This window comes from Natator depressus, chromosome 4 (assembly GCF_965152275.1).
Source record: "Natator depressus isolate rNatDep1 chromosome 4, rNatDep2.hap1, whole genome shotgun sequence".
NCBI classification, from domain to species: Eukaryota; Metazoa; Chordata; order Testudines; family Cheloniidae; genus Natator; species Natator depressus.
In genome coordinates this window covers 113164276-113186463 of record NC_134237.1, presented here as the reverse complement: position 1 = coordinate 113186463, position 22188 = coordinate 113164276, and the positions used below count along the sequence as shown (strand labels likewise).

At 41.7% G+C, this 22188-nt stretch overlaps 1 long non-coding RNA gene across 1 annotated transcript in view; it reads left to right on the top strand.

Annotated features, from left to right (window-relative positions):
- The window catches only part of LOC141985970 (uncharacterized), a 113653-nt gene extending 96666 nt beyond the window's left edge, over positions 1 to 16987 (top strand). Inside the window, exons 2-3 of the long non-coding RNA XR_012639081.1 lie at positions 14519 to 14675; positions 16934 to 16987. This is a non-coding gene — a long non-coding RNA (uncharacterized LOC141985970). The remainder of the gene's footprint in view (positions 1 to 14518; positions 14676 to 16933) is intronic.
- Positions 16988 to 22188: the final 5201 nt, after the last annotated feature.

Genomic DNA, 22188 nt, shown 5'->3' with positions numbered 1-22188 from the left:
GACAGAGAACTATGCATGAACCAATAGGTATTAGCACATGAAAATTGCATCTCTTGGGCATATCTTCAAGCTTGATTTCACAAAAGAACCATAAAGCATTCATGAACTCCAATCTGGAAATACCCCTACTATAAGTGGCTTTCCTGGAAGGTGTATGCATACCACTCCTTCCTCCGCCATAACCCATCAAGGCCATTGAAACCAGGACACAAGTTAGGGCAGCCCTCAGAAATTCTTTAACCCCTGGCTCTGGAAGGTGCATTTTTCCCATTCGCCACCACCGGCCCCGTGCCAGGTTCAGCTCTGATACAGGGATGAATCAGGACAATTTTACCTGCAATACCTAATAGCTCTTTTCTGTGCAAAGTATGTGGTAACCTATGTCCTGGAAAGTCTTACTAATGCTTTCAAGGGAGCAGTACAATACAGCCTGTTGTGTTCATAATCCATGCACTAATCAGTCCCCAAGTAATTGTTGACACCATAGAGTGCAACAGCTCTAAAGGGAAATTACTGACGCATAAGTTACTTCTGCTGGGAATAGACTTAGCATTTAGAATATTCTCTTCACCACTTTCCAGCTCATTAACCTTTTTCTATCAGAAAAAAATATTGATATCCAGCCAGGATGAACTCATGAATCATTTAATTGGTTTCAAGTCTGGTCCAATAAGATTAGAATAAAAATTGAATGGGGGCTCTCAGATGTGTCTTTATTTTTAACTTAATGTCTTTAAACTATATACACACACGTGACTACATTCTTGAAAGTTAGTATTAATTCTAGCATACATTAATAACTGGCCTTTCGTCCTAAAGTACTTTATAAAGCAATATATAAACTCTAGAGAGGTAGCACTTCACCCACCTTTGGGATAAATACAAATGTTGGTAATTCCACAGCAACCATTTAAGGCAGGAAAAAGAAGACTATCTGTCAAGGTTCCTCCCCCACTCTGAACTCTAGGGTACAGATGTGGGGACCTGCATGAAAACCTCCTAAGCTTACTTTTACCAGCTTAGGTTAAAACTTCCCCAAGGTACAAATTAATTTTATCTTTTGTCCTTGGAATAACCACTGCCACCACCAAACTCTAACTGGGTTTACTGGGAAACGTGGTTTGGACATGTCTTTCCCCCCAAAATCCTCCCAACCCTTGCACCCCACTTCCTGGGAAAGGTTTGGTAAAAATCCTCACCAATTTGCATAGGTGACCACAGACCCAAACCCTTGGATCTGAGAACAATGAAAAAGCATTCAGTTTTCTTACAAGAAGACTTTTAATAGAAATAGAAGTAAAGGAATCACCCCTGTAAAATCAGGATGGTAGATACCTTACAGGGTAATTAGATTCAAAACATAGAGAATCCCTCTAGGCAAAACCTTAAGTTACAAAAAAGACACACAGACAGAAATAGTCATTCTATTCAGCACAATTCTTTTCTCAGCCATTTAAAGAAATCATAATCTAACGCATACCTAGCTAGATTACTTACTAAAGTTCTAAGACTCCATTCCTGGTCTATCCCCAGCAAAAGCAGCATATAGACAGAGAGACACAGACCCTTTGTTTTTCTCCCTCCTCCCAGCTTTTGAAAGTATCTTGTCTCCTCATTGGTCAGGTGCCAGCGAGGTTACCTTTAGCTTCTTTTAACCCTTTACAGGTGAGAGGATTTTTCCTCTGGCCAAGAGGGATTTTAAAGGGGTTTACCCTTCCCTTTATATTTATGACACTATCATATCCAAATGAAAGTGCAGGGAAATTGAAGTAAGGAGAAGGTAATTATCCAATATGGGAATTTGGTTAGGACACCAGGGTTTATGTGCCCTGACCCGACTTCTCCATTACGTGTGTCCTAGGCTCTTTTATTGATCTACTTTAAGTCTTTCTAGTCTTCCCTTAGCAGGTACTGACCAGAAGTGACTAGGATTCAGGTGTTTGGTTTTACATCATTTCTTGTGCGCGTGCTGAACTCGAACACCTTACTCCCCTTGCACCAGAGGTAAACCAGAATCCTCTGCCCAGCTAGCAGTATGTTCGATGCAGGATTTCTTCTTAGTACTGGCCAGACTAATTCACATACCGGTCCCCATGGAAATGAACGGTTACATGCCTAGCAATTGCATTTGAACTAGGAGGCTACTTCTGGCTCCTGGGAACTGTGTGGGAAGGGCTGGGAAGCACAGCCACAGGGGATAGAGCACATTAGCAGACTCTTTAGAAAAGAGTATGGTGGCCCAGGCTTGAGCTGTGCTCACAATGCAAAACACCTGGGTGAGGATTCACATCACAGTAGGACCCAGGCTCTGACCTCCCCCACTCCAAAGGGTCCAGGGTCTTAAATTCACAGGGGTTCCTGGCTTAAGTTAGACTAATTTCTGTGTGGATGAAAGTGGGGCTTGGGCTTAAACCTGAGTCAGATCCTGGGCATAGAGTGCTGTGTAGACATATCCAGAGAGACAACCTTGACTTTGAGTCTCCCTTTGTTCAAGAGGGAAGTAATCTGTGATAGATCTACACCTGGTGCAGACTGAGTCCCCCCTTTACGCTGATTCAAATGTATTACCAGTAACTTCTCCATAGCCCTGGCTAAACCCGCTCTCCACTCCTGTCTGCCCACCTATGAAAAATAGTGAGGAGTGACCTTGACACCTGCTCTCCTCCTTATATTGGTACCTGGGACAGCTGGCACATGAGAGTAAGGGGCTGTCCATTACGTAATGTATTAGGGGGTGGGTGGGTGGGTAATTAATTTTTCAGGTTTCAGTGTTTCATGGGGTGGATGGGTGTTGAAAAATCTCCCAAAAGTGTGTTATGTAATTTATGGTCAGCCCCAAAGGGGCACATTACACCCCTTACTCTCTTATGCGGACACATTGCTAGAGTCATAATTTTGCCCTTTATTCTTTTCTGCACTAATTCAGCTGAGAGAGTTGCAATGCTTCTTTAGCATGGTGCTGGTGCAAAAGCCCCTAATCAGCCCCTGCCCAGTCACCTCCAATCAGGGGAAACAGATGCTGGCCTGAGGATTGGCAACACCTGCTGGCTTGACAAGCCAAGGGCTATAAAGACTGGGAGGGCGCCAAAAGGTGGGGGGAGTCAGTGAATTGGAGGTCTTCTAGCAGATGCCTGGCAAGGAGGAGATAAATCCTGTAAAACTTGTACATAGATGGACTCTGGTGGTGGGATGAAGTTAAGTAAATAAAGACATGGGTGTTGCACAATCCTGAAGCCTCTCTGAGCCTTATTGGGGAGGACAAGCAGGCCCTAGGAAGAGGGGTGGGTTGTGGATCCTGTTACACTTCTTTTTAATGAGCTTCTCAGATCACTTGAAAATAGCTTACCTGTCCCATTTTAGAGAGGGCTTAAATCACGTGTGAAGAGGTTTTTAGGAGTAAATAAAAAAAGCCTTGAAGTGGAAAAGAAATATATCTTGTTACATGCTCTCACCAAGCTGTGAGGATTAACTACTAATTTTGAAGAGGTTTGTATTGTTTTTTTCCCCACTACAACTTTAGTTACACTGTGGAGAAAAATATTCTCTCATTTGTGCCTGTAACTTGTCTATAATGACAGTCAAGACATTGTAAGGAAAAAATGTGCAGGGTGGAAGGTTTTTAGCCTCAGGTCTCTCCAGTTACCGTGTTTAGGTTTCCCCTACTTTTCCCTTTGCGCTTTTCCCATCCTTAGCTGCCACCTGGTGCCCTTCTATTACAGCTGGAAAAGCAGACATAGCTTGCCAATTCTTTGACAGACACACACTGAATACTTCAACAACCAGCAAAAACATCCCTTTCCTCTGGAAAAATTAGATCTTGCCACTTTTATAATTCTTGGGATCCTGATGTAAACTCAAGTTCTTTGGAGCACAACACCAATGGGCAGTGGTTTAGTCCACCAGACTTGGTCTAAAGAGACTTTGTTCATACTTTCAAAACTAAATTTATGTGCTTGTCTTCCCTTTTTCTTAAATAGCACAATGCTGCTTTCCCAAAACAAGTTCATATTTCTCACTTTCTTATGTAGGCAAAGCAGCTGCTTTTTGTTGCTTCCTGCTGACACAGGATTTATGCACAGCACTTGGCAAAGAGAAGTGCACTTCCCTCAGAGTTCCTACCCTACTCTGAAGAATGAACACTGCTGTTTTATTGAAACCTATATATCCTTTTGGGGAGCGTTTGGGCATGGGTGGGTTATACAATATCTGCCTGGGGAGTCCATCTCACTCAGCAAAGTGCTTACAGATCCGACTTTCCTCTCCACAAAAGTAAAACTCACTGCAGACATGACATGAAGAAGAGCTCTGCGTGGCTTGATAGCTCGTCTCTCTCATCAACAGAAGATGTCTCTGTAGTCATGTTGGCATGGTTGGTTTTTTTTAAATACCAAAACCTGTCTCTGAATCCTTGGGTCAGTTTTACTCTTGGTTCTTCAGCATAAACCAACAGTGTCACCATTGACTTCACTGGATTTTCATTTGTGTAAATTTGGTCATTAATCGCAGTAAAAAGGTTGTGATAACCTCAAGGAGGTATTTTTTGGCTTCTCACTACACTTTTATCTTGGTACCTGCACTCCCTATTAATTTATACATATTTTACTAGGCAGGGTTAGTTTCTGATCAAGTTGGCTGAACTGACTGAAAAGGGAACTTTGGGACAGATTCTGATCTCAGCTACACCAGTGTGAACCCAGAATAATTTACAACAGAAATCTAACCCTCTTTTTTGGGCCCAGGCTGAAAAATGAGTGCCCTCACTTCCAAGAGAGTACTTCCAGGAGGTCCTAAGCATCTCTCAGGACTGGCTACTGTGTGAGCAAGTATTTCTTCATTTTCCTTTACATAAGTCCATTCCAGCATTACCTTCACTGGAGAAAGTACTAGGGGCCCAATCCAAAACCTAGCCATGTCAAATAGGATCCTTTTTATTGATGTCTTTGTTCATTGGTTCAGTCCCTAAGACACTACAGATATAATATGGGTCTGGAGTACAAAGTAATATATTTTCCCCTTCAGTGTAAAATGCACCAATCCTTATTTGGCAATTAAAACACGGTTTGGGGCAATGCCCCGTTGCTAGCTGGACTGGCTTAATAACAATCACAGAACGCTTATTAACCGAGAAAAACAGTTAACTCTCCAACATTCCAAGACATTTGTTTTGCCAAGACTTCAGCTTACACAACTGATTTTTAAACATTTGTTATTTAAGACTGGCACAAACAACTGTACCTACTGAGAATACCTTTGTTAGTGTCTCATAGTGCTTTTCTAATAAATCACTGATGATTTATAATATGCTCACACGAGAGACATATTATTGGGCCTATAAAGCAGTTGCAATGCAAGATTGTTTTGGTGCCAGAAGCAATTTCTTGTGATTTTTTAACAAAGCTCTTCTGTTACTACTCTGAGAATGTCAGGGAACATTTCTGTGCAGTGCCTAAGGAGTAAGACATTCACTCTGGTTAATACCCACAGCCTGTTTCTCTCCCCAGTAGCTAAAGCCTACGTTTTGCTATTAATTAGAGCTGTTCTCCTTTCACTAGAATTTAGGTTGGGGGCTGGTACCCAAAGGAAATATCCCTGCCAGCCAAAGACACAGTGGCAGAAAAGTAAGTGTTAATGGCTGAATGTATATATTGCACTTAGCAAAATGTATTAGCCTATCAGTGATTTCTTTCATAAGCCAGGAAACTGAAAACATTTTGCGAAGTGGAGAAAACAAACAATCCTCTCTAGTCAACAGAGGACAGAAAGGGGATTAATTTATGGTTGCTTTATCATTGCTTAGTGGTGCTGGAATAATTTTTTATAGTGGGGGCGCTGAAGCTGGAAACCATGTATTTGGGTTGTTATTACTACTTCAAGCCAGGGCGTATGGCAGCACCCCCAGTTCCAGCACCGATGCCACTGCTACCCTTCCACAAGGATTCTGCCAAGGGAGGACAGCTTTAAAGTCTGCCCTGGTCTCCACAAGATCTCCACCTAGGAGAGGCATTTAACATCTTTCAGCTAGCCTGACCTTGATCCCTTCTTGGCTGGCTCTACCCACTTTTAGAGCTGTACTGACTGGCTCAGCAGATGCAGGTTACAGAACTTGCATCTCCACACCCTTCCACCAGACAGATTTACTATATCAGAAGCCAACAGCCTGGGTCAAGTAGCACCCACAGGATTACAAAGCCATATGTATATTACCATACCACGGTATAAAAACACTGACAGAAAAACCCCAACACCATACAATGGAGAGTGTGGGAGCTTTAATTCTTGTTTTGTCTAAGTCAGACCTTTAATGTTATTTTAATGCAGGGTTGTTGGCTTTTTTACATTTACTTCTATTGACATCCTGATAGGAATGGATCAGGAAAACAAATTGCTTAAGAAACAAATGTAAAGTGGGGTGCTCCAGCTGACTGGAATTCTAATAATTATGTACTTAATTGACTCCCAAGACAAAGAAAGCTGGCAAAAAAAAAAAAAAGCCAAATACATAGCAGGAATGCATTGTACTTATCAAACCCTTAGGCCAAGGGTAGTCAACAGGCGGATCATGGGCCAAATCTGGACTGCCAGATGCTTTTGAAGAGACTGCAAAATATTTGTAATTATTTATCATCATTATTGTTATTATTTTTGTATTATTTTCTCTGGTGTCTGGACCTCGACTGTACCTTGACAAAGAAATTTGGACCTTGACAAAAATAATTAATTATCCCTGCCTTAGGCAAACAATGAAAAAGTGGTATATTTGCTCTAGCTTTTTTCACTCACTTGAGTTTTATAATCACGCAAAATGCCATTGATGATAACACACCTGAAAGACTAGTACAGTCATGCATCAGTCATTACACTCTTTCTTGAAAGCCATTTGAAATCAGTTGGAGGGAAAAAGGGGGAAATGCTTGTAATGCTGGTCATGAATCTTAAGCAACCCAGAGACAATAGCGGAGTGGACAAACTTTTTGGCATGAGGGCCACATCTGGGTATGGAAATTGTATGGCGGACCATGAATGCTCATGAAATTGGGGCTGGGCTAGAAAAGAGGAGTTCAGGGTGCAGGAGGGGGCTCCAGGCTGGGACAGGGGGTTGGAATGCCGGGGGGGGTGAGGGCTCTGGGGTGGGGCTCGGGATGAGGGATTTGGGGTTTAGGAGGGTGCTCCAGGCTGGGACTGAAGGCGTGGGAGGGGGGCTGGGGCAGGGGCACGGCGGGGGGGTGAGGGCTCTGGCTGGGGGTGCAGGCTCTGGGTTGGGGCTGGGGATGAGGGGCTTGGGGTGTAGGAGGGTGCTCCAGGCTGGGACTGGGGGGTTTGGAGGATGGGAGGGGGATCAGGGCTAAGGCAGGGGATAGGGATGCAGGGGGGAATGAGGGCCCCAGCTGGGGGTGCGGGCTCTGGGGTGGGGATGAGGGATTTGGGGTTTAGGAGGGTGCTACAGGCTGGGACTGAGGGGTTCAGAGGGCGGGAGAGGGTTCAGGGCTGGGACAGGGGGTTGGGGCATGGGAGGGAGTCGGGGGTGCAGGCTCTGGCGTCACTTACCTCAAGCAGCTCCCAGAAGCAGCAGCATGTCCTTCCTCCAGCTCCTACATGGAGGCACGGCCAGGCGCCTCTGTGTGCTGCCCCATCTGCAGGCACCGCCCCTGCAGCTCCCATTGCCCTCAGTTCCTGGCCAATGGGAGCTGTGGGGGCAGCACCTGAAGACAGGGCAACGCGCAGAGCACCCTGGCTGCCCCTAAATGTAGGAGCTGGAGTGGGGGACATGCTGCTGCTTCCGGGAGCCGTGGCACATGCATGTGGAGCAGCCCCCGGCTGGAGTGCAAGAGAGGGGCAAGCCCCAGATCCTGCTCCCCAGCAGGATCTCGAGGGCTGGATTAAATTGGCTGGTGGGCCGGATGTGGCCCGTGGGCCGTAGTTTGCCAACCCCTGGACTATAGCATAAGTGACTTCATGACAGACAAGACTGCACACTGACAACACTTCTTTAGTTATTTTCTCATGAACTGAAAAGGGAAAAAGTCCCAATTCCACAGGATAAAGACATTAATCACTTTAGAAAGTCTCATACGCATTACAAATACTATGTACGTGTCCAATTCTTCTATATTTACAAATAGCACTGGTCTGAAAAATTATGAAGGCAGATACAAACTATTTCTAACATAGGATATGCTACTCCACTATCAGGAATGGTCTGATACCATTGCCACCTACAGAAGCACTTTCTGGCATAGCTTAATAATAGGATATCAGATTCATTTCATATATATATTGTACAGCATGTGTCATAAATATAAAGGGAAGGGTAACCACCTTTCTGTATACAGAACTATAAAATCCTTCCTGGCCAGAGGCAAAACCCTTTCACTTGTAAAGGGTTAAGAAGCTAAGATAACCTTGCTGGAACCTGACCAAAATGACCAATGAGGAGACAAGTTACTTTCAAAGGTGGGGGTGGAGGGAACAAAGGGTCTGTCTGTGTGTGTGATGCTTTTCCCGGGATCAGGTCAGGAATGCTCTCCAGAACTCCTGTAAAAAGTTAGTAAGCAATCTAGCTAGAAATGCGTTAGATTTCCTTTTGTTTAATGGCTGGTAAAATAGCTGTGCTGAATGGAATGTATATTCCTGTTTTTGTGTCTTTTTGTAACTTAAGGTTTTGCCTAGAGGGATTCTCTATGTTTTGAATCTGATTACCCTGTAAGGCATTTACCATCTGGATTTTACAGATGTGATTCTTTTACCTTTAATTAAAATTCTTCTTTTAAGTACCTGATTGTTTTTTCATTGTTCTTAAGATCCAAGGGTTTGGGTCTGCGTTCACCTGTACAAATTGGTGAGGATTTTATCAAGCCTTCCCTAGGAAAGGGGGTGTAGGGCTTGGGGGGATATTTTGGGGGAAGATGTCTCCAAGTGGGCTCTTTCCCTGTTCTTTGATTAACATGCTTGGTGGTGGCAGCATAGGGTTCAAGGACAAGGCAAAGTTTGTACCCTGAGGAAGTTTTTAACCTAAGCTGGTAAGAATAAGCTTAGGGGATCTTTCATGCCGGTTCTCACATCTGTACCCTAGAGTTCAGAGTGGGGAAGGAACCTTGAAAGCATGTCAAAGCCTGGCGACAGACCGCTAGCAACAAACCAGTTACAAAAATGGTGTAGCTGCCTTCCTACACCAACTTAGCCCAGTTACCAGAAAAATACAATTTATTATTGTCTCATTGTACTCCCATTTCACTAATAAATATCGCCATTATTTATTAATATACAACAAACTTGCTGTGAAGGAGTTAGGGTTGTTTCAGATACAACATATTTAACCCATGTCCTGCCTCCCTCTCCACCCGCTCTCCCCCCCCCCACCCCACCCCCAACCAAGGAAGTGAAAAGTTACGCTACGCAGCAATAAATACCCTCCACTCCTCCACCCTCACACACCTTACCATTAACACAAGTAGGGTACAGCACAGATCATGCATTGCAACGATTGGGATAAAATCTGACAGATAAGTGCAGCACTGCAAGGAGAAAGATTTATGCGAATCTGGCATCCATCAACTAACCATACCTCTGTGCACCAGAATCTCCCCTCAAATCAGCCATTACAGTCACCATCCCCTGTCAATCAGGCTTCTGTTTGTTTGGCTTCCCTCATCAATCACGTTTGCATGAGCCCTGCTCCTCCATCTATAGCCTTGCAAGTGCCTGGCCCTGATCAGGCTTCTGTATTGTTGGCCTCCTTCAGCCAATCAGGTTTTGTTGTGCACTGAGCCTCCTTCAGTCAGAGGGGTGTGTGTGTGTGTGTGTGTGTGTCCTTTCAGGTATAACATGAATACTAGCTAAAAAGGGATCCTAAATTCAATATTAAATAAATCAAAACAAAACCAGTTACATCAGTGTTTCTCAGGATCCACCTCTCCATCAATTGTCATGTACACAATGTTTTTTTCATTAATTAGTCAACAATGAAAAGTAGTCTTGACAAGGAGATATTTTAGCCAGAGCCAAAATTAAAAATCTTCTAATTAAAAATGTATTCAGAGAAACCAAAGAAAAACTGCATCAACTATAATATATAGGATGCAAAAACTAAACATGAGTGATTGGACACCCAGTATGGAGTCCACTGCCAGACACCCCCATCATTAGAGCTGGCTGAAAAACAGGCAAACAATTAAATGAAAAAATGTTGACGTTGTTTCCATTTCACAGGGTTTGCTATAGATATATTTTCTGGTTTTCACATAATTTCACACATTAAAAATGTCAGAAATTATTTTTTAAAAAATGAATTTGATGAAAATTTTGCTACAAATTGTGGTAAAAACCTTTTTCTGTAATGGTTTTTTTTTACCACAATTTGTAGTGAAATTTTCATCAACATCGTTTTTAAAAAAAATCAATTCTGACATTTTTTATTTACTGCAAAAACAGGTTTCTTTAAGAAATTGAAATGTTTTGGAACATAAATGTTGGGGGATAAAAGATATCCTGGAAAGTTTCAAGGAAAATGGACGTTTGATAATGACAACCATTATTTATTGTTGATAAAAGGCTCTTTTTGATAAAAAAATAAAAAATTTTTGCAATAAATTTTGACTAGCTCTGTTATTTATTTTTACAGAACCTGAAAGTATGTTATACACTTTGACTAGCCAGCCCCACACTTTTTTTGCTTTCCATTAAGTATATCTGATGTATCTGTGTTGAGATCACTTTTTCATTAAGCTTATGCTCAAATAAATTTGTCAGTCTCTAAGGTGCCACAAGTCCTCCTTTTCTTTTTTCATTAAGGTTGAGGTAGCTATCAGTCATTTTGGACCTGCAATGTGACTTATTGAGGTTCCCTGGTAAGAATGTCTCTTCACACAGACAGGTTATTGCAAACATAGACAAGATCTTGGCTACTCACACAAGACAGGTTTATCTGCATGTCAGGTGCTGGTAAAACTCTGGCAAGTTTATTAGTCCATCATGATTATATCACATTGCAACTAATGAGTTCCATCTCAAATTCTTGGAGAACTTTTTAAACCTTAAATGAGAACAAAGTCCTGAAGAACATGAATTTGTCCTAGGAGGCTTGAAAATCAACAAATTGGTACTCAAATTTACATCTCTGTTGCCAAATGCGGAGCTCTGTCCTCAAAGAGACCACCATGTGTCTCAATCAAGTCCTTACAAGTGAGGAAGTGGGAATTGTTTTGCAGTTGTGCCTCCCAAATACTCAGCATCATTTCAAATGCTCAAACATGGCTGAAGAATGACATTTCTTGAAACTTTCCTTGAAGATCTGTTGTGCCCTCTACTGCAGTGCTTATCCATTTTTTTTTCTAGAAAGAAGAAATGCTTAAGAACAGCATCACAAAGGAGTCATCTCCCTTCTGCATGATATAAGAGCTATCCATACTGGAGGCAAGCTCTTCTAAGAGATGCTGCTGTGTTTGGCAGTGATTGAAACGTTTGATGTAAAAAAAGTCACTCTCTATACTACAATGCTCATGATAAGTTCTGTCTGCACATTTTCACACTAAGTCTTACAGTGAACAATGCAGTTAAACTTTTGGAACTGCAGAGGTGCTGATAGAGCGCTCAACTTTTCATTTTCCTGACAGCCACTCAACACCTTTATCCATTTATGGCAGGAACTCAATGAGTTGCAAGTGAAATAAATTTTCCCCAATGCATTTCCATTTTATCAATACACACTTCAGGTTTTGAGAACATAGCAGCTGCCACTGTTGTGTCTTCCATGGGCATTATTTCAAACTGTTATTTACTTCTGTAAAATTGAATGGTTGGTCAACACTTGAAATAAACACAATCTACTGCAAAAAGTCTTTGACATCAACGCTTTTATCGGTAGCAAATGAAAATCCAAGATCTTCTGATTTGTTTCTATAATATTCTAGCAAATTATTTGATCATTTACTTACACTTTTAGTCAGTCCACTCACTCTGATCCAATTCACGCTCACAAAAACTTAGGAAAAGGAAGTTTACCTATTTTGACAAGACAAATCTTAGCAAACAGATCATCAGAGAACGGCATGAAGACCTTCACAATCATTTCGGCAGCTTGTCAGCTTGCTTAAACAGCATCACTAAGTTTTTCAGAATTCATAAGAAATGGTGGTGGTCTTTTGTACAAACAAAAATTGTACTGCTTTAATGATACTACGATAGTTAAAAGAGTACAGTCCTATTAGCATGGATGATGTTGTACCTGTATGAACGTGTTTATACCGGTATAGCTTATTTCCATACAGGAAGGGGAATAAGCTATACTGGTATAAGTATATTTAAACTCTTGGGGGGCAAGGACCTTTTTTTTTTTTTTTTGTTCCATTTGTACAGCCTGATCCACGACTGGGGCTCTTAGGTACTAAGGAAATACAAATAATAAGTAATAATAATATACCAGTATATTAGTTAGACTGGTACAAAAACTGTTTATAGACCAGGCCTTTGTCAATAGGAGACCTATTTTCAGCAAGCTTGTCTCCCCTTATCTTTCCTCCTAACATCCCATATCTCATGTTGGGTGTGGTAATGTCTCAGCCTGAGAAGCTGAATGTTCAAATGTTAAGGAGTTTAGGTCTTATTTTCTTAACCACAAGTTGTTTATTGTAATTCACAACCATAAGAGGTTAATAATATCAGTGTGGCAAGGTATTTTCCACTCGATATTATAAAGAAAAAGATTACTGTATCTACTTCACTGAAGTTTAAGAAGTATTGGTTTGGCTAGATCCCACAAAAAGTGGTGGGGTAGTAAACTAAACAGAGGCATTTTTCTTCAAAAAAGATTGGGATAAGGATTACTATAGTCTTTAATACGTATACTGAGGTTGCAAAACATCTCTCCCTAAGGAGCAGAAACAATCTCACATAAACAATGTAGACATAAATGGAGTGCTATTTGACCTACCTCCACTCATTAGAAATTAGATCAAAAGAATGGTGTGCAAAGATTTTTCATTATCAAATTTTAATGAATAAATGACATTCTTATTTATTATTTATCTACTTTTAAAATAAACCAGATTATTCCCGTGATAATGATTTCATTTGTACTACAGAAGTTTATACCAAACAACTCAGGGCCTGGTTCTGCCTTCATTCATACAGGCATAATTTAAATCAGGAGTGCCACAGGCCAGATCTACACTACAGATCTATGTTGGTATAAATATGTAGCTCAGAGGTGTGAAAAATCCACATCCCCTGAGCGATCTAGTTATACCTACCTAACCCCCGGTGTAGATAACACTATGTTGGCAGGAGAGTTTCTTCTGCTGACATTGCTACCATCTCTCGGGGAAGTGGATTAACTACACCAACAGGAGAAGCTCTTCCCTCAGCATAGGAGTGTCTTCACTAAAGCACTACAGCCGTGGAGCTACACCACTGTAGCACTGTACGTGAAGACAAGCACACAGGGTAGCTTGTCCCCTGGACATAGATTAAGCCCAGATACCATGCACCAGAGCAGGTGAGCCCAGTCCAGCCAGCTGAAGCAAGCTGGGCTGTACCTGGGCCGACAAAGGGCTGCTAATAGGCAGCTGATGGGCTGAGACAGCCTGTGTCCTGGGGATGGAAAGCCACACTGGAGTGGATTTAGCCCCTGTGATGGGTCCCTGGAGCAAGGGGCTAGGGAAGCAGTCCAGGGGCTGCGGCTCCAAGAAGGAAGCAAGAGCTGAGACTGGAAAGCTTCCAGGAGCAGGAGTGCCAGAGGCCCCTGGGAGGAGTGGCCCTGAAGCCTGAGGCTAAGGAATGCGTTAAGACAGTTTTTCTGTTTGTTTGCTAATCTCTATTAAGGTAGTAAACCTGCTTCCAAAAGACAGGGCATGGCAGTACATACTCTCGAGCTGGGGAGAAGCCCAGCTCAGTGATACAGAGTACTTTTGCTGAAGTCAGCAGAGTCACACTAGTATAAAATTGATGTAAATCAGGTCTTCAGTGTTTATTTTTTGTGCCTGTTTTATATAAGATTGAGGACTTTGTTAACATGTTCACGCTTGCTTAATTTTATGTAGTCCCAATGACTTCAGTGGGCCAATGCACCTGAGTAAAGTTAAGCACACGGGTAAGTGTTTGTAGAATCTGGGGTGTAGGTATTTAGTTACTGTCTCTGGAACAATTTGCTGCATTACAAAAGTAGCTAAAAAAGCAAGATGGAATGAATGCAAACATTTATTTGTTAAGGAAATATGTACTAATTTTCCCTTTAATGAATACGGACCACAGAATTAGAAGAAAAGCACAGATGGTGGTGAAATCTAAATGAAGAAAGGACAGTTTGGGATAAAGAATTTATATTGTAATGTTCACATCTTTCATGCTGGGCAATTTCTACAGTCTTTTTTCTTTCAATGCTTCTTTCCTTCATTCCAAGTCTCTCTCTTCTTTTTTAAGAGTTTTCACTTATCTTTACAAGGTAAAAGAAACTTCAAAAACATCTGTTCCACAACACTTGCTGTAAATCTATACCTCTCAAACTATTCTTCTTTCCCATTACCAGATCCAATCATCAAAAAGGAGCATGTTTCTGTTCAGGTGAAACAGATGATGAAGGAGATATCTTATTCTCCCATTGCCGGATTATAAAATACAAACTGCCAAGAAATGTGGTGAATATGACAAGAAGTTCTTCACTGGATTCCCTGAAATAGTGAGAGGTTAGTGCCATCTATAGACAGAGATTAGTACTAAGAGACATAGCATCTGAAGAGGTTTGGCAACATGGTCCACAAATAAACTGTTGAATTCAATGAAAAAAAGCATTTTTATAATATATAAATGAATGGGGGGAAAAAAGAATACCTACCTAGTATGGTGTGAAGTGCCCCCACACCCCATCAGGAAAGGCGTTAATACAGAGATGGATTTAGGAGCTGGAGAAATTTGAGGAGAATCAAAAAGTTTAAAATATGAAACATTCACTGCTTTCAGGAAGCCTCTTGAAGTCTGGTTTATATTAAATCGCTGTATAAAAATCCAAGAGTAATCATGGGGCTATCAAACTGCATGACAAACTTCACCACTCAATCACTGTGCTTTTTGTTGTTTTCAGTCTCTCACCTAAATTGTCTACCAGTGACCTGATCTTGCAGAGATTAAGCACAAGTAACTTTAGTCACGAGTTGTTTCATTAACGTCAATAGTACCACTCATATGACTAAAGTTACTCATATGCTTATTCTTCCAGGACCAAGCCCTTAGATGACAAAATTCTTTATGGAAGGGACCTTCTTTTCCTTTTAGTCCATAGAGCACCCAGAACCAGATTTACAAAGGTATTTAGGCACCTAAAGGTGAAAACAGGCACCTAGTGGAATTTACAAGGCACTCATCTGCATTTTAGGCACCTAAATACCTTGTAAATCTGGCCCTCTGCACAATAAAAGAGGGTTGTACATCAAGGCCCCTATCTAACTCTCTAAGAGACACCCACCAATGTCAGTGGTGTGGGGGTCAGGCTCCAAGAGAGCAGTGTCAGGCTCTATCAATGCCATTAATAACATTTATCGGAATAAAACTTTCTTGCAATCTTAACCACATGTGAGGAGAAAAAGTTGGATTGCCATTGATCCTGGAATCTCTTCAAGCTACTCTCAGGCACCTTCCTTCCTTCCTTCCCTAGTGTATCTATCCCATTGCACTCAGATTTGCTCTGTTGCAAGCCTCAGTGTAGGGGAGAATAGGATCATAAAAGCCCATATAAAAATGTTGTCTTGCACAGAGAGCAACAATTGTAAGCATTAGTGAACAAGCAGTACATATTAGAACATACTAGAGGCTGCACTGCTACCTGGAAATCAACAAGGAAAAGCTCTCTGATGATATAAAGTATCACATTTGATTAAATATTTCACTGTTTTCGTAGTGTTGAAAGACTACCAAAATCAATCAGAAAAAAATTGCATATCCAAAATTTGATGTGATAAAAATACCCCCTCCAAAATAATATAATTTGTATTTAAATTCTTAATGAAAAAAACCCCTAACACAATTGACATAACTATACAGTAGTAGCTATGATCATACTGAAGTGATTTTCTGGCACATTTCAGACCCATTCCTGTGCAGTAGTTCAATCAATTGTGTATGCATATTTAGTTTAGCATAGTTGGTCTCATAGCAGCACTTCAAATACTGCGTTTGTATAAAAAATGTCAAGAGTAAAATTGCTTTGAAATGTGTTTGTAATTTTGCTGCTACAACTTAGAGCACTGGGCATGCTGGAATAATGTGAGCTATAACAATACTCATTTGGATTCTTCAATGGATGCAGCATGCTTTTACAAATAGTTGTCTTTTGGTCTAGTTCAGCAGCATCAGAAATTGTAGTAAAGGAATTCTAAATGGAAATAAGTCGATTTACGTTGCTTAAATATTAAGTTTATGTGCCATCCCTCAGCAGTTTCCCCTGTCCTCTGGATAGATTTAATTATGAACTGAATTTGCAAAAAGTAGATAGCTAAATCTATGAAAGAAGCAGGTTATTAATCTTATTAAACATAACCTAGTAATTGATGCATGCTTCACCCAAAGGAAAAGTGGCCTCCAACAGAATATGTGTGCTGTAATAAATAGCACACAGCATCTGATCTCCAGCTGCATGTATCTGATTTTAGTTACACCTGCTGATATGGTGGAGGTGCCTCATGTGAGCCATCAGATAACAAAGATAACGTTAGATAACAGACTATGTTTCCAGCAGTTCTCTGTGCATAGAAAGCTCTGATACTATAAATTAATATAAACCAGCCTAGGTTTAAAGGAACAAACAATTGGGTTCCATTTCGGCAGTGAGAGGCCGAAGGGACCTGCTGATCCCTCAACACACGCTTCCTGTGTAAAATTAGTCAGTCAAATTTTCAGTGTTTCTGAAAGAAATAATCTCACTAACTCTTCCTCCAAATCTTTTAAACAGACCTGAGATCAGAGAAGATGGGAAGCAGGTGTTGTGATCACAGAAGATGGGAAGCAGGTGTTGTGATCACAGAAGATGGGCATTGCTATGTTTTTGGTGGGGTAGGGCAACAGTTGTTTTGCAGAACAGCTCTAAAATGCAAAGACTGGCTTTGTTTGTTCAAATGTTCAGCCTTCAGCGGAGAATTAGCCAGCTGCTGCTCACTCAGGCAGCTGCCATATTACAGGTGCTGCTTCTATTTCTGCAGCTATGGAAACTGCTTTAAGAGAAACGTTCCTTCTATTTCTCCTATGAGTGCACAGAGAATGCACCATTTAATCGGCCTCCCCTCCCCTGCTTGTTGCTCCAGCAGTGCATGAGGAGAAGGAGAAAGAGGTGGGGCTAAATTGCTGCTGAAGGTCCCTACAGGTGCTACAGCAAGTCACTCCCCAGAATTGGCTTCTAGTACTGGGAGGGAACCTGGAGCCATACTGCCCCTCAAGCCCTATGCCACCAACCAGTGGACTCTGCTCCCACATCTGGCCATACAGACAAATTCTGGGAGACCACAAGTAGTGGGGAAGGAGACCCAATACATCTGAAGAGGTTTGGCAACATGGTCCACAAATAAACTGTTGAATTCAATGAAACAAAGCATTTTTATAATATATAAATGAATGGGGAAAAAAAAGAATACTTACCTAGTATGGTGTGAAGTGCCCCCAATCCCCGTCAGGTAAGGCGTTAATACAGAGATGGATTTAGGAGCTGGAGAAATTTGAGGAGAATCAAAAAGTTTAAAATATGAAACATTCACTGCTTTCAGGAAGCCTCTTGAAGTCTGGTTTATATTTATATGTATAAAAATCCAAGAGTAATCATGGGGCTATCAAACTGCATGACAAACTTCACCACTCAATCACTGTGCTTTTTGTTGTTTTCAGTCTCTCACCTAAATTGTCTACCAGTGACCTGATCTTGCAGAGATTAAGCACAAGTAACTTTAGTCACGAGTTGTTTCATTAACGTCAATAGTACCACTCATATGACTAAAGTTACTTACATGCTTATTCTTCCAGGACCAAGCCCTTAGATGGCAAAATTATTTATGGAAGGGACTTTCTTTTCCTTTTCAAGACCCATACTTCACTGTTATAGCAACTACCCATGCCAACACCTGTGGTGACTTGCTTTCCATCCAATCAATTATCCTACAATCAGGGACCACAGGACAATCCATTTGCCACCACTGCTGCCTCTGTGAGGAACAGATGGCAGGTAGGGGAGTCACCTTAGAAGACTTTTAATGATGAGCTGGAGAAAGGAAGCCATGGCATGTGAAGGTGTACTCACCAACACTAGGGCTGGAAGGACTGATGGATTGGGAGGCTCATAGTATGGAATTGATGGGATTATTGTTATTGGATGGGTGGGGTAGTTTATCCTCACAATGTCACACATATTGCCAACTGAGATAAGGCAGAAAAATGTTGAGGAAACCCTTGTTCAAATTTTGGAGGTACACCATTGATTATGGCCCTAGTCTATCCTTTTGTGCAAGAACTCTTACTGTGTTTTATTTATGACGGAATGTTGTGTGTTAACATGAGCTGTTTATGCTTCTGACCCACCACACTATTTTAATTGTTCAGAATGAATAAATACAATAAAAAGTATTTCAAACTCCTAACTTCTTTGAACCTAAAATTATGGATGGGCATAAGCTACAAAGCTGAGATCCAAATATAAGCCCCAGTGCTGGAAAGAGTTACTAATCTTTCCAGCTAATCTTTAGGCACATGTGCAATCTTATGCAACTCGATAGGATGACTCACATATGTAAAGTTAAGCATTTATGTAACTGTTTTCAGCATGAGGGCCCCAAGTCAGAAGATTGCCAAAGTTTGGGAGTGTTTATATCAGGATTATAGGACTATATCAAACATAAGAACTTGAGCCCACCCTTTTCTTCTTTATACTCCTCCACCTCTGCTTGAATGCTTAGAACAGGGGTTCTCAAACTGTTTTTGCTGAGATCACCTTTGAAAACATTTCACGCTGTGATGACCCCCCTCCACCCCTAAAGTGACAACAAAAGACTGTACATACTCATAAGAGCACTAAATGAAGCATGTAATCATTATCTCTGCATCAAAGGTCCTGAAGCCTTTCAAAAACTGTGGAACAAATGTGTGGACTATTAAGAAACACATTTTCTGAAAAGAAAAAATAGACAACAGGATAGTTTGGGGAGCTGGAAGCCTTTTCCACTGATTGTGGCAATAATCATAACATTGACCAAGGATTGTGGCTTTATATACAACTATATATGAACAAGTATTTGGATATTTAATGATAGGGCTGATGCTGTGGCTCCAGGGCCTGAGGCAGACTCTTAAATCATCCTCCACATTCAGTTTTGCCTGGTATTTATTCTTCAAGTAGTCAAAGGGGAGAAACCAGGTTTCCATAAGTAAGTGACTGCAAATGGGAGATAGTCTGCTTCCAGGGAAACCCAGAAGTCAGCCAGAGGCTGGAATTGTAAATTGTGAATGGAATCACACGAGTTGTCAATCTATTTCTCTGGAGCTTTCAACGTGAGATTTGAATTCGGAGATAACTGGTAGTCGAATGGGTTTCTTATCCAGTTAAATGTAGTTAGGTCACAATCAGCAAAATATTTCAAAAACTGGGCTCAGCATGTAGAGGGGTGTTCACCTACATGTTCTTTTATATCCCCAATGGTGACATCATTGGAAGAAGAACAGGAGTACTTGTGGCACCTTAGAGACCAACAAATTTATTTGAGCATAAGCTTTCGTGGGCTACAGCTCACTTCATCGGATGCATAGAATGGAACATATAGTAAGAAGACAGATAGATAGATAGATAGAACCAGTGTGATATATGCCATCATGTTCCAGCAGTGCCCCTCTGCCATGTACATTGGCCAAATCAGACAGTCTCTATGCAAAAGAATAAATGGACACAAATCTGACATCAGGAATCATAACATTCAAAAACTGGTAGGAGAACACTTCAACCTCTCTGGCCACTCAGTAACAGACTTAAAGGTGGCAATTTTGCAACAGAAAAGCTTCAAAAACAGACTCCAATGAGAAACTGCTGAGCTTGAATTAATATGCAAACTAGATACCATTAACTTGGGTTTGAATAGAGACTGGGAGTGGCTGGGTCATTACACATATTGAATCTATTTTCCCATGTTAAGTATCCTCACACCTTCTTGTCAACTGTCTAAATGGGCCATCTTGATTATCACTATGAAAGTTTTTTTCTCCTGCTGATAATAGCTCATCTTAATTAATTAGCATTTTACAGTTGGTATGGCTACTTCCACCTTTTCATGTTCTCTGTATGTATATATATATAATTTTCTTACTATATGTTCCATTCTATGCATCCGATGAAGTAAGCTGTAGCCCATGAAAGCTTATGCTCAAATAAATTCGTTAGTCTCTAAGGTGTGACAAGTACGCCTGTTCTTTTTGTGGATACAGACTAACACGGCTGCTACTCTGAAACCTATCATTGGAAGAGTTTTCCAGGAGATCGTTCAGCATTGAAAACATTTGAAAATTTTTGTTGTCGACTTCCAAAGAGTTTAAAGAGTTTTTGTTTAAAGGCATTAATTTTGTCATTGAGTTTGAGAATGTTTGTTTCTTTTCCTTTTAGTGACCCATTAAATTCATCTAAATAATCAAAAATATCTGCTAGATATGTGAGTACTGCGAACCATTTTATGTCACTTAAATGCTTCTTCAGGGTAGAATCCACTTCAATCATAAATGAACGTACCGCATCTCTCAATTCAAACAGGAGGATTAGAACTCTTCCCTGTGACAGCCAATGAACCTGTGGGTGCAGTAATAAGTGCTGATGCTCCGATCCCATTTTTCTACAGACTTTTAAAAAGTCGGGAAGTCAGCAGCTTTGCTTTAATAAAATTAACAGTTGCTACAGCTTGACTCAAAATTGCTTTAAGACAGGGATCCAGGTTCCTGCCAGGAAGAGCCTCCCTGTGAATCATGGGTGGCACGTAGCATAGGCTGGGGAAGGCTGTGCCTCCCCAAATAGCCCCACATGGCTCTGCCCATGTTCCACCCCAAGGCCCCCTCCTGTTTGCCACTAGTTGCCCCACCCAGGCAGGCTGCCTCCTCTTCCGGGAAGTCTGCTGGGTGGGGCTGGGACTAGGGAGGCCAGCCTGTGGCCGGGACTTGGGTTTTCGGGGGGGGCATAAGCCCAATGTTCTGGGGTGGGGCCGTGCACCACCACCCAGCACTCTAGGGTTGGGGGAGGCACGAGCTGCCCATCCACCCTGTGCTCCGGGGTTGGTGGGGCATGCACTGCCTGCCTGGTGCTCTGGGACTGGAGGCACGCCACGACTGGAGGCGCTCAGGCGGCCCAGGGCTGGGGGAGAGGGTCTGGCAGCTGTGGGGGGGCCTCTGGGCTTCAGCAAGGGAAGGGGGATGGGAGGGGTGGGGCCTCAGGCAGAAGAAGTGGGCCAAGCTGGGCCGGGGCTAGCCTCCCCATGCCCATGGTTCACACAGTGAATCATGTTGTATGTCCACTGGGCTTCTGGGGCCACTTCTTTAAGTCCGCTGACAAGCCCACTCTTGGTACCAGACATAGCTTTCACGGCATCAGTGCAGATCACTACACAGCTGTTCTAGTTAATGTGTTCCCCCATTATAGAGGCATCAAGGAGCTTAAATATTTCCTCTCCCTTAGTATATGTTGGCAATGCCTTGCAGAAGAGAAAGTCGTCTTTTACTGTGTTTTCCCCAGATGTACCGAATGTAGACCAGTAACTGTGCTGCCCCTGACACGTAGGTGGATTCATCAAGCTGTAAGGCAAAACACCTGCTCTTTTTAATCCTTCCCTTTTAACCACTTGCTCTCACATGTCATTGGACATATCTTCAATACGATGATTGATTGTATCATTTGATAGTGCAACAGAACTCAGCTGAGTGGCAGCATCTTTGCCAATCATAATCTCACATACATTTTTAGTTGCAAGAGGAATACGAGATTCAGCGATGGCATGATGTTTCTTTGCCCTGGCGATTAAAAGTCGAATATGCCTCCAGAGTTTTGGCTGATTTATGTATAACAGGTTTTTATTGCTCAAGTTCATGAAGTTCTCTTTCAAAAAATTCCACAGACTTCACCGTGTATGTATTGTGTTTTGTTTGTAAATGTCACTGGAGTTTATTTGGTTTTAGATAGTTATTGGCGAAAACTTCACTGCA